Source organism: Mobula hypostoma, chromosome 3, assembly GCF_963921235.1.
Source record: "Mobula hypostoma chromosome 3, sMobHyp1.1, whole genome shotgun sequence".
Taxonomy (NCBI): Eukaryota; Metazoa; Chordata; class Chondrichthyes; order Myliobatiformes; family Myliobatidae; genus Mobula; species Mobula hypostoma.
In genome coordinates this window covers 60,629,815-60,657,391 of record NC_086099.1, presented here as the reverse complement: position 1 = coordinate 60,657,391, position 27,577 = coordinate 60,629,815, and the positions used below count along the sequence as shown (strand labels likewise).

General features: G+C 41.9%; 1 protein-coding gene across 4 annotated transcripts in view; it reads right to left on the bottom strand.

Annotated features, from left to right (window-relative positions):
* Positions 1-27,577, bottom strand: part of lnx1 (ligand of numb-protein X 1) — a 182,071-nt gene that overhangs the window by 114,752 nt on the left and 39,742 nt on the right. The window contains exon 1 of one of the 4 annotated variants that reach the window (XM_063043138.1): positions 13,420-13,858. The exons of the other annotated variants lie outside the window; for them this stretch is intronic. The gene's annotated coding sequence lies outside the window, so the exon portion shown is untranslated. Of the gene's footprint in view, positions 1-13,419; positions 13,859-27,577 lie in introns of those variants that run through there. 4 annotated transcript variants of the gene reach the window in all.

The window sequence follows — 27,577 nt, the reverse complement described above, 5'->3', positions numbered from 1 at the left end:
TAAGATGCATTGAGAGAGTGGGGAGATAGTGGCTTTTCCTCCAGGGCAGAAACAACTCATACAAGAGGGTATAATTTTAAGGTGCTGGGAAGAAAGATACAGAGGATGTTAGAAGTAGGTTTTATTTTACACAGAGTGGTGGGAGTGCAGAACACATTGCTAGGAGTGGTGGTAGAAGCGGAAATATTAGGGACATTTAAGAGATTCTTAGATAAGCACATGGATGAGAGCGAAATGGAGGGCTATGCAGGAGGGAAGCATTAGATTACTCTTGGACTAATTAAAAGGATGCACAATATCATGGGCTGAAGGGCCTGTGCTGTACTGTTCCATGTTCCATATACTGTAAATTAAATATCTGGAAGAGGAGTAGAGTGCAAGTTATCCATACAATAATAAGGATATTTGGAGTCTGTAACAGGATACAAGTAGGTCTGGCAAGTGGGTGAAAACTTGGTAAGTGTAGTTTTATACAGGGAAATGTGATGTCATGCATTTCAGTAGGAAGAATTAAAAATCTATTGCCTGAGTGGAGAGAGGGCAAATGATTAAAGTATAAACAGATCTTAGCATTGTTGTGCAGGAAGTACAAAAAGTTAACATGTGGGTATTGCAAATAATTAAGAAGGTAAATGCTTATTGGCCTTTATTGCTAAGATGTTCACCTTTGTAAACAGATCAACAGGGTATTCCATCTTCCAGACACTGCGTTCAGCTCTGGATTATCTTAAGGATGCATATGTCACAGCACAACTTCAATGTCATAATATCTAAAAAACTCATCAACAAACTCTTGGATCTTGGCCTTTGGGATTACCCATCTGCAACTGGTTTCTGCATGTTCTGACTGGCAGACCTCAGTCAGTTGGAGTTGCTCACAATATTTCACTTACCCTGACCCTCAGGAGTTCCCCAGGATCACATGCTCAGTCCCATACTCTGCCCTATGTATACTGTACCCCGAGAATGGTCGAATTCAGTGCCAGTTTGAGTTTGCTGATGACATCACTGTTATAGGCCAGATCAACAAAAATGATGGCGTGAAGGACAGGAAAGATATCACAAACCATGTGTCCTGCTGTTAGAATGAAAACCTAATCCTTAACATCAGCAAGGTGAAGGAGCGTGTGATTAACCAAAGGAAGCAGAAGGGGGTAGAGGAAGAGGGTGGTAGTGGTTAAACACTAACCTCATCAATGGAGTGGTTGCAGAGATGGTTGATAGCTTCAAGTTCCTATGCATCCTTATCACCAGAAAACTCAGTTGGGCTCTCCATACTGACATGATCAAGAAAGCACATCAGCGCATGTACTTTCTTAGGTGGCTGAGAAGATTCAGCTAGTCCACAACAATTCTCTCAAACTTCTACAGATACGCTATGGAAGTTATCCTGATGGGTTGATTTTGGCCTGGTATGGCAACTGTTCTAACCTGATGGAAGTTATCCTGATGGGTTGACTTTGGCCTGGTATGGCAACTGTTCTAACCTGCAGAGAGTGCTAAACACAACCCAGTCCACCACAAGCTCACCATAACCTTTCGTCTAGTCCACCTTCCTGGAAGATTGAATCAGAAAGACTAAGAGTATTGTCACTCTAACCATTCCCTTTTCTCTCATCTACCTTTTAGGAAAAGATGCTAGAGCTTGAAAGCCCAGACAATCTGACAGAAGAACAGTTTCTTCCCAGCTGTTATCAGATTCCGAATCTTTATAGTCCATACGACCATCAGACATCGGAGTAGAATTAGGCTGTTCAGCCCATTGAGTCTACACCGCCATTCCATCATGACCCGGATCCCACTCAACCTCATACACCTGCCTTCTCACATATCTTTTGTTGCTCTTACCAATCACGAAACTTCCACTTTAAATATACCTACAGACTCGGCCTCCACCGCAGTCTGTGGTACAACATTCTACATATTCACTATTCTCTGGCTAAAAAAAAATTCCTCCTGACCTCTGCTCTAAAAGGGTCACACCTCAGTTTTGAGGCTGTGCCCTCTAGTTCTGGATACTCCCAGCGTAGGAAACATCCTCTCCACGTCCAACTTATCTAATCCTTTCAACATTTGGCAGGTTTCAATGGGATGCCCCCCCCCCCCATAACTTTCTTCTAAATTCCAGTGAGTACAGGGCCAAAGCTTCCAAACAGTCCTCGTATTTTAAACCCTTCCTTTCCAGAACCATCCTCAAGAACCTACTCTGGATTATCTCCAAAGACAGCACATTCTTTCTGGGATATGGGGCCCAAAACTGTTGACAATACTCCAAGTGCGGCCTGACTAGTGTCTTAAAAAGGCTCAGCATTACCTCCTTGCTTTTATATTCTATTCCCTTTGAAATAAATGCCTTCTTTATCAGAGACTCAACCTGTAAATTAACCTTCTGGGTCTTACATGAGGACCCCTAGGTCCCTCTGCACCTCTGATGTTTGAAATTTCTCTCCATTTAGATAACAGTCTGCACTATTATTCCTTTTACCAAAATACATTATTTACATTTCCCAACACTGTATTCCATCTGTCACTTTTTTGCCTATTCTTCCAATTTGTCTAAATTCTGCTGCAATTGCATTGCTTCCTCAGCACTACCTACCCCTCCACCTATCTTCATATCATCCGCAAACTTTGCTACAAAATCATCAATTCATTGACAAACAATGTGAAAAGTAGCAGTCCCAATACTAACTCCTGAGGAAAACCACTAGTCATTGGAAGCCAACCAGAAAAGGCCCTTTTTATTCCCACTCGCTGCCTCCTGCCTGTCAGCCATTCCTCTATCCACGCCAGTATCTTTCCAGAAACAATCACCTCTTTCACATTCTCTTGCTAGTTCTGCTGCCATGTTTTTGAAACTTTCATTGTAACTCTTCCATTATTGCCCCTTTGTTACAAACACAGAAAATCTGCAGGTGCTGGAAATGTAAAGCACACACAATGCTGGTGGAACTCAACGGGACAGGCAGAACCTATGGAAAAGAGTAAACAATTGATGATTCGGGCTGAGATCCTTCTTCAGGACTGAGAGAAAAGGAGTGAAATGGCTGAATTAAAAGGTGTGAGGAGGAGAAATAGGCTAGCTGGAAAGTGATAGGTGAAGCCAGGTAGGTGGGAAAGATGAAGGGCTGGAGAGGAAAGAATCTGATAGGAGGGGAAGAGTGAACACTAGGAAAAAGGTAAGGAGGAGGGAGCCTGAGAGGGAAGTAAAAAGCAGGTGGGAAGAAGTAAAAGGTCAGAGTGGGGAATAGAGGGCAGTTAATTTTTGACCCTTTATTAATTCTTTTCACACTACATCAGTTTGCAGGGCTATACTTTGTTACTTTAGTTCTCATTTGCTATATTTATTGTTTAGCATGGTACAATATATCCACGTATGCTATTGTATTCTTATGTCCATCTGTACTGTTTATGATAGGTGCCTCATACGATCCAAGAATTTCATTGCACCTTGGTAAACCTGGCAACAAAATTAATCTGAAAGCACATTTTTCCAAGGGGAGGGAGTTTAAAAACAGTGACACATAGCAACATTTACACAGGATAATTGTGAGGTCACAGCTGGAGTGCTGTGCACAGTTTTAAAAAATTTTAGTTTAGAGATAAAGCACAGCTGCAGGCCCTTCTGGCCCAAGAAGCCCAATTACACCCACGTGACCACTTAACCTACTAACCCGTAGTTAGTCTGAAGACTAACCCGTACGTCTCTGGAATGTGCAAGAACCCAGAGGAAACACAAGCAGTCACAGGGAGAATGCACAAACTCCTTACTGACAGAGGCGGGAATTGAACCCTGGTCTTTGGCATTGTACAGCGACGCACTAACTGCTATGCTACCCTACCGTCCCTTATTTAAGAAGGAACCTACAACCATTGTGTGTTGGCACGTGGCCAAGTGGTTAAGGCATTCGTCTAGTGATCTGAAGGTCGCTAGTTTGAGCCTTGGCTGAGGCAGCGTGTTGTGTCCTTGAGCAAGGTACTTAACCACAAATTGCTCTGTGATGACATCAGTGTCAAGCTGTATGGGTCCTAACGCCTTTCCTTTGGACAATATTGGTGGCGTGGAGAGGGGAGACTCGCAGCATGGGCAACTGCTGGTCTTCCATGCAACCTTGCCAGGCCTACGCCCTGGAAACCTTCCAAGGCGCAAATCCATGGTCTCACAAGACTAACGGATGCCTATAAAAAACAACCATTGGAAGCCATCCAGAAGAGAGTCACTAGGCTACTGAAGGGGATGAGTGGATTGTCTTATCACTAATCAGCCCGGCATTCCATGTAATTTGGAAGAATGAGGGGGCATCTCACTGAAAGATACAAGGTCCAAAGGGAGTACGACAACATAAATGCTGCAGTACTGGGTTTTGAACAAGGATGCACTTTTATAAGATAAAGAAGCATTTCAAACTGAGGGGTATATGTTGTTGCAGAGAGTGGTGAATTTTTGGAACCCTCCATTCCAGACTGTTATGAAGGCTGGATCACTTAAGGAGAATTAGATACATTTTTGAAAGATGAAGAAAGTGAATGGACTGTAGAATGGCTCAGAGATAGCAATGAGGTCAATGATAGATCAGCCACGATCACAATAAACGGTGGGACAGGTTTTGAGGGGCTAAGAGTTACGCCTGCCTCTATTTTGTTGTGTTCTTCAGTTACGGGCCTGAAGAGCTATAAATTAAGGGAACATATATCATGGACCTAACTTTGCCTGCACAATTTCCCTTCCAAGGAAAAGCAACACAATGTGCATCTTTTTCCTCAACCGGCTTGTACCGGAAGCAGAGGATAATGACTGGGGAGTGTTTTTATCACAGGAAAGCTGTTATGAGTGCAGCTCCAAAGGGCTCAGTGATGTGTCATTTGCTCTGGCCAATGTATCTAAACATAGGAATCATGATAAGGAAGTTTGCCAACGCATTGAAATTTTTCTGTTTGGTTTCCATTAGAACTGCAGGAAGATTTAAATGGTCTGCTCAGTTGAACACAAAACTAACAGATAGGATTTAATCCACAGAAGTGCCGGATAATGCTGTTGGAGAGGTGTAACAAGGCTGGGGAATACATACTACAAATGATTCTGCAGATGGTGGAAACTTTAAGCAACACACACAAAATGCTGGAGGAACCCAGCAAGTCAGGCAGCATCCAAGGAGGGGAATAAGTAGCTGATGTTTCAGGCTAAGACCTTTCAGGTCTGGGAAGGAAGGGGATAGAAGGCAGAACGAGTGGGGGGAGAGGAAGGAGTATAAACTGGCATGTGATAATGAGACCAGGTTAGGGTTGTGAAGCTGAGTGGGGACTGGGGGGCGGGGAACTAAAGTAAGAGTCTGGGAGGGGATTAGTGTAAAAGGGTAAATGGCTGAAGGAGGTGAAGACAGTGGACTATGGAAGAAAGGGAAGAAGAAGGAGAGACCTTGTGGAGGAACAAAGGGACCTTTGAAAGCATATCCACAAAATCTATAAAGGTAACTATACCGGTCAATGAGGTGAACTGGGCAGCACAGAGGTTTTTAAAAACCTATAAACCATGGTTTTTGGCTCCTGAGGTAAGCTGGATGCCAGGAATGTGTTCTTCGAAACAGAGAAATTTGATACTTAATATAACAGTATGAGAGGCTGAGATGAATAGGAAGGATTTATTTCCCTTGATGAAATGATCAAAAACAAGCCAATAAATTTGAAAAGAAATGAAGAAAAGACATTTGCAGAGGAATTTGGAGTGGGAGGGGATATATCCAATTGTCATGGTCCAACTGTAGCTCAATTTTCCATAACGTGAACTACATTGTCTGTGCACGTGTCAAGACATACTAGCTCAAAATAAAATAAAAATTGACCCAAATTCTGTGAGCACCAAATTTTATTATCCATCTCAGAGAGAATTAGTAGTGAACTGTGACCTCGTAAGACTGAATTACTATAGTGAATGTGTCTCCTGTATGCCCTTGGAAATGCATTACCACATATTCCATTTGTCACTTGTCTACACACATGATCAACATGTTGATACTTCTGAAGTTTCTTGAAGAGCTGCTTGGAAACGATCACTAAAAGAAAACAAAAGATTGAGAGAGAAAAACAAACAAAAACATAAATGAAGCTTTTAAAAGTGCAGATGTTGGAAATCTGAAATAAAAACAGAAACTGCTGGAAAATCTCAGGTAAGCTTCTATGCAAAGAAAATTAATTCAAATTTCAGTTTCAAGGTGCCTCATCAGAAGTGCGGAAGATAAAACAAAGTTATTCTAGGAAGCAAAGAAGGATGGGGAGTGCAATGGGTGGAACAAAAAGAATATCTGCGATAGGTGAAATATAATAAGTAATGTAGCTATTAAGGGACACTTAGAAACTCCATTGTCTATGTAATGCTTTGTGTATGTTCAGCTTGCTATGATTGTGAAATCTTGCTAATGTTGCACAGTCTGGACTGTTCTTATATACCCAGCAGGTAAACATACATGAAAGGGAAACGATAAAGAGGAATAGCAAGAAAAAATTACCAGTCATTATGCAAACAGAAAGAGCAGAAAGCTCCTTAAAGTTGGAGAATTCATTACTGAGTTCTACACGTCTGTCAGCTTGTGGAATATGTAGACGAGTCTTTGTTACAGTCTTGTTAGGGCTCAAACAGCCAGCTCTGTCTGCTAGTTCAATGATGACTCTTTCTGTACTAATGCCTCTGAAATATCTCTGAAAACTCTCCCTTCTCTGCCATAGTGACAAAGCCCTGGACCATATCCAATCTTGCACCCCTTGTTCTACCCTTCTCCTCCTGCACAGATCAAGAAGAGTCCGACTGTCCTTATCTTCTACCCCATCACCCTCCACATTCAACAGATCATCCATCACAATTTCTGCCAGCTGCATGATTCCACCACCTGAAACATTATCTTTCCTTTCAGCATTTCCACAAAAAAAATCACTCTTTGCCCGTGCCCAGTGCACTGGTTCATACCTGTTGGCTGGTACTTTCTCACCATAAGGAATGTATTACCTGTTCCTTTTACTTAGAACATAGAACATAGAAAACCTACAGCACAATACATGACCTTTGGCTCACAAAGTTGTGCCAAACATGTCCTTACCTGAGAAATTACTTAGGGGTACCCATAGCCCTCTATTTTTCTGAGCTCTATGTACCTGTCCAGGAGTCTCTTAAAAGACCCTATCATATCCACCTCCACCACAGTCGCCGCCAGCCCATTCCACACACTCACCACCCTCTGTGTAAAAAACCTACACCTGACATTTCCTCTGTACCTACTTCCAAGCACTTTAAAACTGTGCCCTCTCGTGCTAGCCACTTCAGCCCTGGGAAAAAGCCTCTGACTATCCACACGATCAATGCCTCTCATCATCTTAAACATATCTATCAGGTCACCTCTCATCCTCCATCACTCCAAGCAAAAAAGGCCGAGTTCACTCAACTTATTCTCATAAGGCATGCTCCCCAATCCAGCCAACATCCTTGTAAATCTCCTCTGCACCCTTTCTATGGTTTCCACATCCTTCCTATAGTGAGGCGACCAGAACTGAGCACAGTGGGGTCTGACCAGGGTCCTGTATAGCTGCAACATTACCTCTCGGCTCCTAAACTCAATCCTGTGGTTGATGAAGGCCAATGCACCGTATGCTTCCGTAACCACAGATTCAATCTGAGCAGCAGCTTTGAGTGTCCAATGGACTTGGACCCCAAGATCCCTCTGATCTTCCACACTGCCAAGAGTCTTACCACTAATACTATATTCTGCTATCATATTTGACCTACCAAAATGAACCACTTCACACTTATCTGGGTTGAACTCCATCTGTCACTTCTCAGCCCAGTTTTGCATCCTATCAATGTCCCGCTGTAACCACTGACAACCCTCCACATGATCCACAACACCCCCAAGCTTTGTATCAGCAATAAGTTTACTAACCCAACCTTCCACTTCTTCTTCCAGGTTACTTATAAAGATCATGAAAAGCAGGGGTCCCAGAACAGATCCCTGAGGCACACCACTGGTCACTGACCACCATGCAGAATATGACCTGTCTACAACCACTCTTTGCCTTCTGTGGGCAAGCCAGTTCTGGATCCACAAAGCAATGTCCCCTTGGATCCCATGCCTCCTTACTTTCTCAATAAGCCTTGCATGGGGTACCTTGTCAAATGCCTTGCAGAAATCCATATACACTACATCTACTGCTCTACCTTCATCAATGTGTTTAGTCACATCCTCAAAAAATTCAATCAGGCTCATAAGGCACGACCTGCCTTTCACAAAGCCATCGTGACTATTCCTAATCATTTTATGCCTCTCCAAATGTTCATAAACCCTGCCTCTCAGGATTTTCTCCATCAACTTAACAACCACTGAAGTAAGACTCACAGATCTATAATTCCTTGGGCTATCGCTACTCCCTTTCTTGAATAATGGAACAACATCCGCAACCCTCCAATCCTCCAGAACCTCTCCTGTCCCCATTGATGATGCAAGGATCATTGCCAGAGGCTCAGCAATCTCCTCCCTCGCCTTCCACAGTAGCCTGGGGTATATCTCGTCCAGTCCCGGTGACTTATCGAATTTGATGCTTTCCAAAAGCTCTTTCTTAATATCTACATGCTCAATGTTTTCAGTCCACTGTAAGTCATCCCTACAATCACCAAGATCCTTTCTCGTAGTGAATACTGAAGCAAAATACTCATTAAGTACCTATGCTATCTCTTCCGGTTCCATACACACTTTCCCACTGTCACACTTGATAGGTCCTATTCGCTCACGTCTTATCCTCTGGCTCTTCACATACTTGTAGAATGCCTTGGGGTTTTCCTGAATCCTGTCCACCAAGGCTTTCTCATGGCTCCTTCTGGCTCTCCTAAATTCATTCTTAAACTTCTTCCTGCTAGCTTTATAATCTTCTAGATCTAGTTTTTTGAACTTTTAATTACCTAGTTCTTTGTCCACCATCTAGTGATTCAAACAATCATCCCAGGTAAAGCAGTGATTCACTCACACTTGGAGTCATACAGCTATACAATATCGAGATAAGCTCCTCAGCCCATTTAATTGCATTTGGCTCGTATTCCTTGAAAACATTTCTATTCATGTACCTGTCCGAATGCCTCTTAAGAGTCATGATTGTATCGAGCTCTACCACTTCCACTGGGACCTTATTCCATTATATCCACCATCTTCTGGCGGAGGAAATTTGCCTCTCGTTTCTTTTAAATCCTTCCTTTCCTACTTTAAATCCATACCATTGAGTTTTGGACTCCCCTGTCCTGGAGAAATGACTATCTATTCACTCTGGTCATTCTCTCTTCTCCCCTCTCTCATCAGGCAGAAGCAACAAAAGCATTAAATCTTCTATCAGCAGGCTCAAGAACTGCTTCTATCCCAATGTTATAAGACTATTGAATAGCTCCCTAGTGATATGATGGATGTTTGACTTTACAATGTCGTTTGTTATTTTCTTGTTTACTTTATTGTTTACCTGCACTGTATTTTAGACCATAAGACCGTGAGATACAAGAGCAGACATGTGCCATTTGGCTCATCGAATCTACTACGCCATTTCATCATGGTGGATCTATTTTACCTCTCAGCCTCAGTCTCCTGCCTTCTTCCCGTATCCCTTCATATCCTGACTAATCAAGAATCTATCAACCTCTGCCTTAAATATACATAAAGACATGGCCCGTAGCACTGAATTCCATAGATTCACCACTCTCTGGCTAAGGAAATTCCTCCTCATCTCCAGTGTAAAAGCTTCTATTCTGAATCTGTGTGCTCTGGTCTTAGACTCCTCCACCACAGGCAACATCCTCTCCACATCCACCCTTTTGAGAGCTTTCAGCATTCGATAGGTTTCAATGAGGTCTCCCCTCATTCTTTTGAATTCCAGTGAATACAGACTGAGAGTCATCAAACGCTTCTCATATCACAAGCCTTTCAATCCCGGAATCATTTTTGTGAACCTCCTCTGCACCCTCTCCAATGTCTGCACACCCTTTCTTACATAAGGGGCCCAAAACTGCTCACAATACTCCAAATGAGGTCTCACCAGTGCTTTAAAAGGTCTCAACATTACATTCTTGCTTTTATACTCTAGTCCTCTCAAAACCAATGCTAACGTTGCATTTGCTTTACTCCCTACAGACTCAACCTGCAAATTGACATTTAGAGAATCCTGTACAAGGATTCCTAATTCCCTTTGCAGCTCAGATTTTTGAATTTTCTCTCCATCTAGAAAATAGTCTGCACTTTTATTTGTTCTACCAAACTGCATAACCATACATATCCCAACACTGTATTCCATCTACCACTTCTTTGCCCATTCTCCTAATCTAAGTCTTTCAGTAGCCTCTCTACTTCTCCGCCAGCTATCAGTGTATCATCCACAAACTTGGCCACAAAGCCATTAACTCTATCATCAAAGTCATTGATATATAACGTAAAAGAAGTGATACCAATACAGACCCCTGTAGAACACCACTAGTCATCCGCAGTCAACCAGAAAAGGCTTCCTTTATTCCTACTCTTTGCCTCTTGACAATCAGCCAATGCTCTATCCATGCTAGTATCTTTCCTGTAATACCATGGGCTCTAAACTTGTTAAAGAGCATCATGTGTGGTACCTTGTCAAAGGCATTCTAAAAATCCAAGTACACAACATCCACCAATTCTCCTTTGTCTATCCTGCTTGTTATTTCTTCAAAAAATTTCAACAGATTTGTCAGGCAACATTTTCCCTTAAGGAAACCATGCTGACTACAGCTTATTTTACCATGTGCCTCCAAGTACCCCAAAAACACAATAACTAACTCCAACATCTTGCCAAACTGGCCTATAATTTCCTTTCTTCTGCCTCTCTCCCTTCTTGAAGAGTAGAGTGAGATTTGCAATTTTCCAGTCCACCATGCCAGAATCAATTAATTCTTGAATAATCATTACTAATGCCTCCACAATCTCTTCAGCCACCTCTTTCAGATCCCGGGGGGTATAGCAACTGGTCCAGGTGCCTTACCTACCTTCAGACATTTCAGTTTCCCAAGAACCTTCTCTGAAGTAATGGCAACTTCACATACACCTCTACCTGATGACACTCATACTGCTGGTGTCTTCCAGAGAGAAGACTGGTGCAAAATTACTACCTCTCCAGCATCATTTTCCACTGGTCTGATATCTACTCTCACCTCTCTTTTACACTTTATATATCTGAAGAAATTTTTGACATCCTCTTTAATATTATTGGCTTGCCTTTGTATTTGTATTTCCTTATTTATGACTTTTTTTTAAGTTGCCTTCTGTTGGTTTTTAAAGTATTCCTAATCCCCTAACTTCCCACCAATTTTTGCTCTATTATATGCCCTCCCTTTGGCTTTTACGTTGGCTTTGACTTCTCTTGTCAGCCACAGTTATGTTGTCCTGCCTTTAGAGTACTTCTTCTTCTTTGGGATGCATGTATTCTACACCCTTCAAATTGCTCCCAGAAATACCTGCCATTGCTGCTCTGCCATCATCCCTGCCAGTGTTCTTTTCCAATCAATTTTGGCCAGCTCCACTCATGCCTCTGTAATTCCCTTTACTCCAATATAATACTCAGACATCTAACTTCAGCTTCTCCTTCTCAAATTGCAGGGTGAGTTCTATCATATTATAAACACTGGCCCCTAGGTGTTCCTTTGCCTTTAGCTCCCTAATTAATTCCAGTTCATTGCACAGCACCCAATCCAGTACAGCTGATCCTTTACTGGACTCAACCATGAGCTGCACTAAAAAGACATCTCATAGGCAATCTAGAATTTCCTCCTCTTGGAATACGGCACCATTTTGATTTTCCCAATCTATCTGCATAGCGAAATCTCCCATGACTGTTGTAATATGCCCTTTTTGACCTGCATTTTCTATCTCCCACTGTAACTTGTAGACCACATCTTTACTACTGTTTTGGGGTCTGTATATAACTCCCATCAGCGTCTTTTTACTCTTGCAGTTCCTTAGCTGTACCCACAATGATTCAATAGCTTCCAATCCTATGCCACCTCTTTCTAATGATTTCCCAACAGATCCACGCCACTCCATCTGCCTACCAGCATGTTCTTTCGACACATGCGTATCTTGGACATTAAGCTCCCAGCTATAATCTTCTTTCAGCCATGATTCAGTGATGCCCACAACGTCATACATGCCAGTCTGTAACTGTGCTACAGGTTCATCTACCTTATTCCGTACACTGCATTATTCAAATATAACAGCTTCAATCCTGTATTTACCCTTTTTGATAGTGACTGCATTTTACATTGGAACTCATCCTGTTGACTGCAATTTTTCCCTATCATCAGCCTCTCCTTGCTAGCAATCTGAGTACACACTGCCTCTGTTTGTAAACCAACTACCTCATCCTCAGCACTATCACTCCAGTTCCCATCCCCCTGTCAAATTAGTCTCAACACACCCGGCCAGCTCTAACAAAACTGCCTGCAAGGATGTTGGTCACCCTTGGGTTCAGGTGTAACCCTTCCCTTCTGTACAGGTCATACTTCCGCAGAAGAGATCCCAGTAATCCATAAATCTAAAAGACTACCATCTGCACCAGTTCCTTAGCCGCGTATTCATCTGCCAAGTCATCATATTCTTACCCTCTCTGGCGTGTGGCACGGACAGCAGCCCTGGAGGACCTGTTTTTCAGCTTTCTACCTAGGTCCTTAAAATATCTCTTCTGGACCTCCTCACCTTTTGTATTACAGTATGTCATTGTGCCAATATGTACCCAGACTTCTGGTTTCTCACCCTCCCCCTTGAGAATACCGTGGGCCCAATCTGGGACACCCCTAACCCTGGTACCTGGGAGGCAACGTACCATCTGGGTGTCTCTATTGTGCTCACAGACTCTCGTTTCTGTTCCTCTGACTATGGAATCTCCCATCACTATTGCAGTCCTCCTCACCTCTCTTTTCTGAGCCACAGCACCAGACCTGCCAGAAAGCTGGTCACTGTGGCTCCCCCTGCCCCCAAACCTGGTAGGTCGTCCCTCTTGACTGTATCCAAAGTGGTATACTTATTATTGAGGGGAACAGCCACAGGGACTCTCCTACACTGGATGCCTATTTTCCTTCCTTCTCTTGATAGTCACCCAGTTCCCTGCCTCCTGCATCCTAGGGATGACTACCTCCCTACAGCTCCTATATATCATCTCCTCATTCTCCCATATGAGCTGCAGCTCCATTCCCTTAACACTCTCACTGAGGAGCTGCAGCTTGGTACATCAGGTGTAGATGTGGTTATCCAGGAGGCTAGAGGTCTCCCAGAATTCCCACATCTCACACACAGAATAAAACATTGTCCTTGGAGCATTCTTACTGCACTAATTGTGTCCTAACAGACCAGGAATGAAGAATAAAGAAGAAAAAGAAAAAGAGAAACTTACCGGATATTGACCTCACCCACGCCTGATCTCGGCGAAGCTTGATGAGCCAAAGCCTTCCCACTCTAACTCTGACCCATTCACATTAATGGCCGTTCCACTTGCGCCTGCCTTATTTTCATTGGCCCTTTCTATTACATCCTGCTCAGTGATTGGTCGTTGCCAACTCTGTAAAACTGCTGAGAAGCGCTGCCTTTTTAATCTTGAGTGTGAACGGAAATGAAAAGGTAGCTCTCTTCTCTTCTCTGTGATTGTTCATAGTCCAACTCCAAAAAACTGCCGCAAAGTGCTGCCCCGTCAATCTTGGGTGCAAACCTAAGCACTCCTTCCATACTCCCACTCGGTGACTGGTCGCAGTCCAACTCATTTTCTCTGAGCTGTTGTACTTTGTCTGCACTCTGCTGTTGCTTTAACTTGTTTTACCTCAAGGCGTTGTGTAAGGATCTGATCTATATGAGCAGAATGCGAGACAAGCTCCTCACTGTACCTCAGAACATGTGACAATAATAAACCAATTCCAAAGTACACTAAGAAGCTTAACTGCAAAATATAAGCAAAGTCCAGCAATCAACTCTGAATCCATCCTTGCCTCTCCCCTTTTATACTGGCCATCTCGCCTCTCCCTTTCAGCTATGATATAGGGTTTTAACTCCGAACGTCGACAAATCTTTCAGTCTCACAAATGTTGCGTTACCACCTGAGATCTTTCAGCAGATTGTCGCCCTAAATTATTTTACTATTCCACAGAAATTTACTTTGTTCCCTCCTTCGCTGCTATGTAGAACAAATTAATTCCTCCCTTTGTCAGTTCAACTAAAATATTAAGAGTTTTCTCTTCCACAGATGTAGCCTAACCTGCTGAGATTCCCCAGCATAATTTGTTTTTATTTGTAATCTCTATCATCTGGTAGGAGAAACACTTTCCTCCAAATCCTACAATTTCAAGTGTTCAAATAATGAGAGGCAAGCTACTTCCAAATTACAGATCCTGCAGAATCTGATAAGACAAAGCTTCCAATCGTTCTGGGTCCTATGTAATATGGATGTCTGCTTGAGTACTGATGAGTCAAGGCTACTGGGATTCTAAAACAGGTGCTGAAACCTCACTTTTCATTTCATATAAAGGGCTTAGGCATATGTTTGAAGATTGCATTCCCAAATCTGCAGATGACATAAAACTGGAAATGCAATAAATGGAAACAGAAACAAACTTAAGGCAGAAGATTGCCGAGTAGAGAAAACAAATGAAACTCAACAAAAATTGTGTCAAGTAATGCATTTGGTAGGATCAAAAATGAAAAGCAATATAAATTAAATGTTGCAATCTTACTGGTAGAGGGAAAAGTATATTCAACAAAAATAAAAATCACTGAAATGGGCAGAACAAATTAATAAGTTAATTAAAGCATACAGGATATTGTCCCATCCTTCCTTCATAAAAAAAAATGTAAACAAAGATTTCTTAAAAATAACCTGTTCTTAACTATCATACTGTTGATTTCAGGCCATTAACGGGGATTGATTGGGAAAGTTCTAAAATAGAAAATGTAACTCCTTTCTTGATAAAAGGAGACACAGAAAGCCACATATTAATTAGTTTAACATTTTATAGGGAAAATGTTAAAGATTATTAAAGATTTTATAGTATGGCACTTAGAAAAAAATTGAAGATAATCAGGCAAAGTCAACAAGGAATTTTATGAAAGGGAAATCTTGTTTAACAAATTTATCGAAGTTCTTTATAGTAGTAACAGGTGCTGAGGATAAAGCAGATCTAGGAGATGTCTTTCCTTAAGATTTCCTGTAGGGATTGATATGATGACACAGGGTATTAAGAAATAAAAGCTCCTGGTGTAGGAGGTAGTATTTTGGCATAGAGAGGACAAAAGCTAGCTAACAAGAAGAAGAACTTGGCCAGGGAGTTGAAGGTTATCACTGGGAGATGGGAATTCAAGTTATAATCAGATCATCCACAACCTTACTAAATAGTCATAGTCATAGTCATAGTCATAGTCATACTATATTGATCCCAGGGGAAATTGGTTTTCGTTACAGTTGCACCATAAATAATAAATAGTAATAAAACCATAAATAGTTAAATAGTAATATGTAAATTATGCCAGGAAGTAAGTCCAGGACTAGCCTATTGGCTCAGGGTGTCTGACCCTCCAAGGGAGGAGTTGTAAAGTTTGATGGCCACAGGCAGGAATGACTTCCTATGACCCTCTGTGTTGCATCTCGGTAGAATGAATCTCTGGCTGAATGTACTCCTATGCCCAACCAGTACATTATGTAGTGAATGGGAGACATTGTCCAAGATGGCATGCAACTTAGACAGCATCCTCTTTTCAGACACCACCGTGAGAGAGTCCAGTTCCATCCCCACAACATCACTGGCCTTACGAATGAGTTTGTTGATTCTGTTGGTGTCTGCTACCCTCAGCCTGTTGCCCCAGCACACAACAGCAAACATGATCGCACTGGCCACCACAGACTTGTAGAACATTCTCAGCATCGTCCGGCAGATATTAAAGGACCTCAGTCTCCTCAGGAAGTAGAGACGGCTCTGACCCTTCTTGTAGACAGCCTCAGTGTTCTTTGGCCAGTCCAGTTTATTGTCAATTCATATCTCCAGGTATTTGTAATCCTCCACCATGTTCACACTGACCCCCTGGATGGATACAGGGGTCACCAGTACCTTAGCTCTCCTCAGGTCTACCACCAGCTCCTTAGTCTTTTTCACATTAAGCTGCAGATAATTCTGCTCACACCATGTGACAAAGTTTCCTACCATAGCCCTGTACTCAGCCTCATCTCCCTTGCTGATGCATCCAACTATGGCAGAGTCATCAGAAAACTTCTGAAGATGACAAGACTCTGTGCAGTAGTTGAAGTCCGAGGTGTAAATGGTGAAGAGAAAGGGAGACAAGACAGTCCCCTGTGGAGCCCCAGTGCTGCTGATCACTCTGTTGGACACACAGTGTTGCAAGCACACGTACTGTGGTCTGCCAGTCAGGTAATCAAGAATCCATGACACCAGGAAAGCATCCACCTGCATCGCTGTCAGCTTCTCCCCCAGTAGAGCAGGGCGAATGGTGTTGAACGCACTGGAGAAGTCAAAAAACATAACCCTCACAGTGCTCGCTGGCTTGTCCAGGTGGGCGTAGACACAGTTCAGCAGGTAGACGATGGCATCCTCAGCTCCTAGTCGGGGCTGGTAGGCGAACTGGAGGGGATCTTAGTGTGGCCTGACCATAGGCCGGAGCAGCTCCAGAACAAGTCTCTCCAGGGTCTTCATGATGTGGGAGGTCAATGCCACCGGTCTGTAGTCATTGAGGCTGCTGGGGCGCTGCGTCTTCGGCACAGGGACGAGGCAGGACGTCTTCCACAGCACAGGAACCCTCTGGAGACTCAGGCTCAGGTTGAAGACATGGCGAAGTACTCCACATAGCTGAGGGGCACAGGCTTTGAGCATCCTGGTACTGACACCATCCGGTCCTGCAGCCTTGCTTGGGTTGAGACGTTTCAGCTGTCTTCTCACCTGTTCAGCTGTGAAGCCCACCGTGGTGGTTTCGTGTGGGGAAGGGGTATAGTCATGACAGCAGGGTGGGGGACTGTGAGGAGGGGTAGGAGGGGAGAGTGGAATATGTGTTGGTTGGGGGCTGACAACAGATGACTCATGTGGGGAATGGGCAGGGGCCACAATGTCAAATCTGTTAAAGAACAGGTTAAGTTCATTGGCCCTGTCCACATTGCCTTCAGCTCCTCTGTTGCTAGTTTACCGGAACCCAGTGATGGTCCTCATCCCCCTCCAGACCTCTCTCATGTTGTTACACAACAGTTTTGCGAAAATAAACAGCCTATCCCTGTGTTAACATGTTCCAAGAACAATAACGACTCTCCTTGACATTGTGACGAGAATACACATAGATTAAGATGTTAGCTGTCCTGTGCTGACACCAGTGGGATCAGCAGTTGGTCTACCACCTGTCTTCAGGAGAGAGAGAGATAAGGAAAACAATGGAGCAGCATTTGGAGATGTTAATGAAGGGACGGGAGAGTTTAACGGAAGGAGAGCTGTCAAGATCGGCTCCCCCTTTGAACCCTGAACTGTTTGAAGTGATGGACAGGCGATACCCCAGCAGGGGGATAAAAAGGGACAGGTTTGCTAAGGCAAGACACACACGACACCCCGAGGTAACAAGACCCTGGAAGCGGTGCGTCTCCCACAAGTCGGTGGGAAGTTTTGGACGGCTGGTCGCGGGATCAAGCCATAGACGCATAGGGTGGAAAGGCACGATCAGCGGGAACCTGGTGTGTGTCCACCCTTGCCTGGGTGCCAGGTTCACCGCAGAGAAACGATCGTATCTGGAAACGGAGGGGTCATGGTCGGTGACCTCAGATGACATGACAAAGGGCTTGCACGAAAGCCGACTGCGAAGAATATCGAAGGTCTGTGTGTGGAAGCCGTTTGAATATTCATTCGTTTTGCTCTCTCTCTCCTTCCCCCCACTGTCCATCTCCCACAGCAGCGATTACTGCAAACTGAACTGAACTAAATTGAACTGAACTTTGTGTCACTTTGAAACTGGTCATTTACCCCTAGACAACGATAGAGCTTGATTGATCTTGTTATCTTAATTCTGTGTACATGTGTGTTTATCATTGCTGAACTGTTGCATTTATTATCCTTTTGATTAGAGTACTGTGTTGCTTGTTTCTTTAATAAAACTTTCTTAGTTCTAGTAATCCAGACTCCAACTGAGTGATCCACTTCTGCTGGTTTGGCAACCCAGTTACGGGGTACGTAACAACATGTATTATCTTGTAATTGAATGCATAGGGCACCACTTCAAAATCAGCAGATGATAAAAACGACTGGGACAAATAAAGGCAATTATAAAAGGGATGAAGGAACAGGCACCTGGGAATATTGTACAAATCTTTGAAGGTGGAAGGAAGATTATTAAAAAAATATTGGATGCTAGTCTTTCTATAGAGATTTGCAGCACTTATCGAATCATAGTAATGTACAACACATAAAAGAGACCCTTACAGTCCATCATGGCCGTGATACTCATCTATGTTAATCTTTGATTTAGGCCTATATCCTTTTGCCCATTCCTTATCCAGGGACTTATCTATAGGTTTTTAAATGACTGAAATAGTATCTGCCTCCACTACCTCCTCTGACAGTTCTTTCCAAATATTCACCATCCTCCATGTGAAAAACTTAGATCTCCTTTAAATTTCTCCTAGCTCAGCTTAATCCTATGCACTTGAGTTCCAGATAACCCTGCTATGTGTAAAAGTGAAAAATATCTACCCTATCCATGATCAATTTTGTAAACATCTAATGGTCACCATTTAGACTACTAAATTGCAGTAAGAATAATGCCAGCCAATCTAATCAGTCCTTACAACTATAGCCCTCTATTCCAGGCAATCTCTCCTGCCCGCTCTTCATTGAACATCAATGGAACACTGATTCAGTCACAACAGGAGTATTACATTCAACATGGACCAGTGTGACACAGGATGTGAAGATGTTGGAAAATCTACAGAAGTTATTTAGTGGAATGACCTGAATGAACTGAGAGACTTCAGTTATATGGATAGAAAGAGGTGAACTGTTAGAAATATCGAAAATCATTGAGATCTAGACAAAAAGAGGCACTCATCCTGTTAGTGGAAAAATCAAGGACCACAGAAGGGAGATGAAAGGAATGGGGTAAAAGATCCATTGGTAAGAAGGAAAAGCATGCTTTCTCATGCAATAGTTGTGATTAGAGATCCAGAGCAAGTTTTGTTTTGGATAGATAAGAAGAGAGAAAGAATTCAAGGTTAGGTGGCACAAGATGGAGAAAGTCACTAACAAGATTTCTTTCTGAGAGCCTGCTCAGCTTCAATTGCTAAATAGCTTTCCTCAGTGCTTTAACAATAGAACTAGGCAACAATAATAAATAAACCATAATTATAGTTTGCTATTCAACCAAACTAGTAAGTTAGATATCATTCAAGAAGAAAATAGTGCTAATTGTATAAAAGCCTCTATTAATCTATTGTTTATATGCTATCTAAAAGACGAACAACCAAGGAACATATAACTATTCACTCATGTTAACTTTAAATGTCTTTGTGCTTTTCAGCACAGTCGTTATATGGAAGTAAACGATTTTAATGGTTACATGAGTTTCATAGCTAATAAGTTATGCTTTATTGGTGAGCTAGTTGATTAATATTCCAGAAAGCAGTCATATTACCGGTAAAATTAAATTGTTGTAATTTGTATGACTCCCCAGTTACCTTCTGAAAATGAAACTTGGTTCTCTTTAAAATGGCCGAGTTGCCTCATTTGGTCTGTTCATGGAAAGATACACACAAAACACAAGCGCCATTAGGCTTTGCCACTGAAGCACATGTAACAAAAAACTCACCGGGCAACAGGGCCTCTGTAAGCAGAAAATTTAGGTCCACACATAATCCACTCGTGTTCAACAAGAATATTTAAAACTTCCAGACACAAACACATAAGACCAAAATGAGTCTCTTATCCACAGGCAATTTGAAAATGAATGCTGTCACAGCCCAGCCTTGTGAGACCGCTCTGTATAGCTTGCTTGTCAAGACCTGCATATCATTTTCTTTTCATGCAAATTAAAACAGCAGGTCACAGTTTAGGGTTTTGTCTTGTGAATAAACACAAAATAAAGCATCATATTCCCTCCTGCTGGAATTTCTCTGACTATTAGCAAGCCTTAAATGGAGTTAATTACTACATCACTGTAGACAACTTCAGAGTGAACACGAAAGGAAATTACCACCACGACTGGCAAATTTTCTTAATGTATAATGAGCAGAATTTATTAGCATCAGAAGTGCCAGATGAATGACATGTGAACAGCGTCAGTGTTTCAAATGAACTGAGCTATTATGACCTTTCTGGAAAATGTGAGCTTTCAAGATTTCTCCCAGCCACAAAAATGGTATCCCAGAAAAATAAGCACAAAGCTCCACATTTACATAACAGTTGTTGCCTGCAGAAATCCATTCCTTTAAATATGTCTCACAAAAGTTTTCACAGTTAAAGAAAATTTAAAATTCACCATGTTTTATGCAGTGCATACAAACTAAATTCAGTATTACAAATTATGATTCTATCCCTTTCACAGCAGTGAAGTAACACACCAATGTTTCTCTTCTGATACCCAGTTCCACAGTAACCTATTCATCATGGCTACAGCAACAGTAACACTGCATTTTCTTCACCCTTTATGCTTCCCAGACCTCCATTTTCCCTTAGCTACAAGAGCTGGGCTCACATATCAGAACACATTCATGACGTCAGACAGTTGGTCTTAGATAAGATGGATTTTTCTTCACTAAAAATCCAGAGATTCATCCCATCCCATTTGACATCAACTCTAAACCTTCCTGCCACTTAACAAGGCCAAATCTCAAGGAACACTTATCAATACTATCTCAAGAACTGCTTCAGCCTCAGTTTTATAAAATTGTTAACTTTATTGCTCCCTCCATAAATGCTGCCTTGTCTACTGAGCAATCCCAGCATTTTTGGTTTTCATTGCAGATTTCCACGAGCTGCATTATTTTGCTTTTCTACATATTGTCCAAACCTCATCGGTCTTGAACAGATGCAGCAGAGAGTCAACAACACTGGTGGGATTGAGATTAGACATCGGGCCAACCAGATGAAGGTGACAGACATTCTTTCCTGAATGGTCCTTACTAAACCATATAGGGTTTTAAAGGATAGTCCAATATCTTTAAGACTACTAAAACTAGTTCAATTCTAGATTTAATTAATTACTTGAATTTAAATTCTCCAGGTGACTTGATGAAATTCAATCTCATATCTGGATTAATAGTCCAGAACTCTGGCTGCCAGTCCAGCAACTGTGCTATTGAGATTCAATCCAAGACTAATCTAATTCTTAAGAAACTGTTTTAAATAACGCACTACTCTTGAGAACAATTTATCATAACTTCTACTGAATTATATAATGGATAATCTTATTTATTCAAACAATGTAGTTCTCTCCACACATAGGGATCTAAACTGCTAGTAACAGTAGTGAACGTAGTTGCAGACAAAGCAATCTGAAATAGCTGAATTCAATGCATTAACAATTTCAACCTTCATAAACGTTTTTGACGAAAGACAAGTTTGAAATACAATAGAGTTGTACATCCTTTGTAAGCTAAGCAGTTAGATTTATCTTAACCTAAGCAGATGTTCACATATCTGAACTCCCAAGAAACATAGATGTCTGTAACCACATCCTTTGATAACAGAGCCAAGAAATATATCCATCCACTCAAGTTACCAAAGCTACTCCTTCTAGGTTCTGTCCAACAAGTATATGCGCGGAATGCCCATTAGTACATCATAAAGCACTACTGTCTCCCTAACCTACAATAATAAGGATTACACTCAAAAATAAAGCCAGTCATTCAGGCTCTGACATTAACTAGCAATCATGCATGGGGCAGACCAGGCAAAAATGGCAGTTTTCTTTCCTTAATAACCAGTTGGGTCTTCAAATCAATGCCATAGTTTCATGCCCACTGTTACTGAGATTACTTTCTTTTTAAGAAATTCGAGATATTATTGATGACATGTGAATCTCTCAGCTGCCACGGTGTGGTTTGAAATTCTGTGTTGATTACTGACCCAGAACTCCGACTGCAATTGTCTCTTTACAGATGCTCCATCTAAGCATCGAGCAAGACTGCAACAAAATCATCTCTCAGCAATTTTAAAATACCTCAGCACTCATTCCAAAGACAAAGTTGGATTGCTTATAGTCCAAGTTGCCAACTGCTCTTGGGAACAAGTCAATATCATCACATTTCCTTTGGGCTGTACAACAGAAATTGCCCTTTACTCAAAGGCAACACAGTAATTTTTCCCATACTGATTTACAACAAAATTGGCCTTGTTAACAACTTCACCAAGAAATTAATCTGGAATTTTGATTTCTTTCTTGTTCTGCTGTTCTACAAGCTACCTATTGTCTCAGTTCTAGTCCAGTTCGTGAGTTTGAAATTGAAATATTTAAGTTAAATAGTCTATTTTCATCTAATCCTTCGGATTGAATTTGTTACTGCAATGAAAAAAATTACCTGTAATTGAAACAGTTTTAGAAACATAAAAACATAGAAAACCTACAGCACAATACAGGCTCTTCAGCCCACAAAGCTGTGCTAAACTTATCCTTACCTTAGAACTACCTAGACTTACTCATAGCCCTCTATTTTTCTAAGCTCCATGTATCCATCCAGGAGTCTCTTAAAAGACCCTATTGTTTCTGCCTCCACCACCGCTGTCGGCAGCCCATTCCATGTACTCACCACTCTCTGCATAAAAAAACTTACCCTTGACATCTCCGCTGTACCTACTTCCAAGCACCTTAAAAATATGCCCTCTCATGCTAGCCATTTCATCCCTGGGAAAAAGTCTCTAACTATCCACACGATCAATGCCTCTCATTATCTCGTACACCTCTATTAGGTCACCTCTCATCCTTCAACGCTCCAAGGAGAAAAGGCCAAGTTCACTCAACCTATTCTCATAAGGCATGCTCCCCAATCCAGGCAACATCCTTGTAAATCTCCTCTGCACCCTTTCTATGGTTTCCACGTCCTTCTGGAAGTGAGGCGAACAGAATTGAGCACAGTACTCCAAGTGGGATCTGACCAGGGTCTTATATAGCTGCAATATTACCTCTCAGCTCTTAAACTCAATCCCACAATTGATGAAGGCCAATACACCGTATGCCTTCTTAACCACAGATTCAACCTGTGTAGTACCTTTAAGTGTCCTATGGACTCGGACCCCAAGATCCCTCTGATCCTTCACACCGTCAAGAGTCTTACCATTAATGCTATATTCTGCCATCATATTTGACCTACCAAAATAAACCACCTCACACTTATCTGGATTGAACTTCATCTGCCACTTCTCAGCCCAGTTTTGCATCTTATCAATGTCCCACTGTAAATTCTGACAGCCCTCCACACTATCCACAACACCCCCAATCTTCGTGTCATCAGCAAATTTACTAACCCATCCCTCCACTTCCTCATCCGGGTCATTTATAAAAATCATGAAGAGTAGGGGTCCCAGAACAGGTCCCTGAGGCACACCACTGGTCACTGACCTCCATGCAGAATATGACCTGTCTACAACTACTCTTTGCCTTCTGTGTGCAAACCAGCTCTGGATCCACAAAGCAATGTCCCCTTGTATCCCATGCCTCTTTACTTTCTCAATAAGCCTGGCATGGAGTACCTTGTCAAATGCCTTGCTGAAATCCATACATACTACATCTATGGCTCTACCTTCATCAATGTGTTTCATCACATCCTCAAAAAATTCAATCAGGCTCATAAGGCATGACCTGCCTTTCACAAAGCCATGCTGACTATTGATAATCATATTATGCCTTCAATACCTTAAGCGTGAAAACAATACAACCTGAGCCAGCAATCCATAACAGCTGAGAAACTGCAGTTTTAACTTTGGGAAAAGTAAAACCAAGAAGGGAAGCGTAGGAAGAATATCCTCTTTTAAATCTATTAGTATCATTTAAATGTACTGAGCCAATGTCTGCAGAGATCTCCACCAAGACGGTAGATATTAACTTGGATAAATCTTTAGAAAGAGCTTCTACAGTATTTCAACTTCACCTTTCAAAAGAAAGGTGACAACAGCCGAAGTTTCTCCGATAATGTCATGTCAGAGGTTGAAAGGTGTAAACTTTCTTTTTTTAAACATTAAAACTAACTGCACATACCTTTTGGGTAAATATAGTACTGGGTTACTATTTGTTTTTCCCCAATTTCTTGGGCATCTACCAAAAATATACAGTTCTATGCCACATCCAACTTCTGTAAGGTTCTGGAAGCAAACAATTACATCTAATGCAACACCACCATTCTAAATGATACGACTGAAAAGAAAAAAACACTGACTATGAGAAATATTAAGGCCATCTGCTGAAGCAAAAGTTTTATCAGACTAGATTAAATGGAAAAAATGCTAAAGGAACTGCATGTAATTGCCAGCATTTTTCCTTTTACTTTTAGAAGTGTCTTAAGTTTAGGATTATTTTTGAAGTGCGTACTGGCTGCTCTCTTACCCAAAGTAGAGAAGCCGTCCCAGAACCTGCACCAGGTCAGTCCTGGCACAATAATGATAATTCTATATAAATGGAGTTGACCGGCTGAAAGGAACCAAAGTATTTTATAATTTTCATCATTTTGTATTAAGTTAGAAAACACAAATGAAAATTTCAGGAAAAAAAACAATATAATTTTTAAAAAAAATCATTGGTCTTAACAGCTATGTAAGCGAGTGAGGTAACCTCTCTCAGCTGTTCCACGAGCATGGCTTGTTCTGCTCGTCCACTCTACATGATAGCAGGAGCTGAATACTGCAACCGTTTACCATTTAGCTATACAAAGTCTCACAGCACAGATAACCATTCTGCCCAGAGAAATCTTTTAGAGCAATTTATTAAGTTCCTTTCCGCTTCAGGCGTGTATATTTTCCATTCCATTCCTCTTTGAAAATTCCGAATATCTGCAAAGATCACAAATTAGCTTTATAGTTCTAGTTAATAACCACACTTTGCACGGAGGTTTATTTTTGTCTAGCTTTTCTCTTCAATTTAAAATCATTTTCCACTGATACTTAAATGACCTGCTAATGGGATTAGGTTCTACAATGCCTATAAAAAGTATTCACACCCCTTTGAGATCTTCATGTTTTATTGTTTTACAGTATTGAATCACAATGGATTTCTCTTAGCTTTTTTTTAAACATAGATCGACAGAAAAAGACTTCCATGTCAAAGTGAAAACAGATCTCCACAAAGTGATCTAAATTAATTATAAATATAAAATCAAAATAATTTATTGCATAAATATTCACCCCCTTTATTATGACACACCAAATCATCACTGGTGCAGCCAACTGGTTTTTGAAGTCACATAATTACTTAATTGGAGATCACCTGTGTGCAGTCAAGGTGTTTCAATCGATTGTAGTAAAAGTACACTTATAAGGTCCAACTGCTGGCGAGTCAGTATCCTGGCAGCAACTACACCATAAAGACAAAAGAACACTCCAAGCAACTCCATTAAAAGGTGTCTACGCCCACCTGGACAAGCCAGCGAGCACTGTGAGGGTCATGTTTTTTGACTTCTCCAGTGCGTTCAACACCATCCGTCCTGCTCTGCTGAGGGAGAAGCTGACAGTAATGCAGGTGGATGCTTCCCTGGTATCATGGATTCTTGATTACCTGACTGGCAGACCACAGTACGTATGCTTGCAACACTGTGTGTCTGACAGAGTGATCAGCATCACTGGGACTCCACAGGGGACTGTCTTGTCTCCCTTTCTCTTCACCATTTACAACTCGGACTTCAACTACTGCACAGAGTCTTGTCATCTTCAGAAGTTTTCGGATGACTCTGCCATAGTTGGATGCATCAGCAAGGGAGATGAGGCTGAGTATAGGGTTATGGTAGGAAACTTTGTCACATGGTGTGAGCAGAATTATCTGCAGCGTAATGTGAAAAAGACTAAGGAGCTGGTGGTAGACCTGAGGAGAGCTAAGGTACCGGTGACCCCTGTTTCCATCCAGGGGGTCGGTGTGGATATGGTGGAGGATTACAAATACCTGGGGATATGAATTGACAATAAACTGGACTGGTCAAAGAACACTGAGGCTGTCTACAAGAAGGCTCAGAGCCGTCTCTATTTCCTGAGGAGACTGAGGTCCTTTAACATCTGCCGGACGATGCTGAGGATGTTCTACGAGTCTGTGGTGGCCAGTGCTATCATGTTTGCTGTTGTGTGCTGGGGCAGCAGGCTGAGGGTAGCAGACACCAACAGAATCAACAAACTCATTCATAAGGCCAGTGATATTGTGGGGATGGAACTGGACTCTCTGACGGTAGTGTCTGAAAAGAGGATGCTGTCTAAGTTGCATGCCATCTTGGACAATGTCTCCCATCCACTACATAATGCACTGGGTGGGCACAGGAGTACATTCAGCCAGAGACTCATTCCTCCGAGATGCAGCACAGAGTGTCATAGGAAGTAATTCCTGCCTGTGGCCATCAAACTTTACGACTCCTCCCTTGGAAGGTCAGACACCCTGAGCCGATAGGCTGGTCCTGGACTTATTTCATAATTCACTGGCATAATTTACATATTACTATATAACTATTTATTACTATTTTTCTATTACTATTTATTATTTCCATGACTATTGCTATTTACTATTTACTAATAGTAATATTACTATTACTATTTCTATTACTATTTATTATTTATGGTGCAACTGTAACGAAAACCAATTTCCCCCGGGATCAATAAAGTATGACTATGACTATGACTATTGAAAAGCACAAGTCAGGAGATGAATACAAGAAATTTCCAAGCCACTGAATATCATTTGGAGTACAGTTAAGTCAATCATCAAGAAATGGAATGAATATGGCACAGCTGTAAATCTGCCTAAAGCAGGCTGTCTGCAAAAACTGAGTGACTGTGCAAGAAGGGGACTAGTAGAGGCCACCAAGAGGCCTATGACAACTCTGGAGGAGTTACAAGCTTCAGTGACTGAGATGGGAGAAACTGTGCATACAATAACTGTTGCCCGGGTGCTTCACCAGTCACAGCTTTATGGGAGAGTGGCAAAGAGAAAGCCACTGTTGTAAAAATTCACATGCAATCTTGGCTAAAGTTTGCCAGAAGCAATGTGACAGACTCTATAGGCAGCTTGAAGAAGGATCTATGGTCTGATGAACCCAAAATTGAGCTTTTTTGGCCATCAGACTGAACACTATAATTGGTGTATGTCAAACACTGCATATCATCAAAAACACACCATCCCTACCATGAAGCATGGTGGTGGCTGCATCATGCTGTGGGGATGCTTCACTGCAGCAGGCCCTGGAAGGCTTGTGAAGGTAGAGGGTAAAATAAATAGAGCAAAATAAAGGGGAATGCTGGATGCAGTCTGCAAGAGAAATGTGACTTGGGAGAAGATTTGTTTTCCAGCAAGGCAATGATCCCAAAGATAAAGCCAAATCTATACAGGAATGATTTAAAAACAACAAAGTT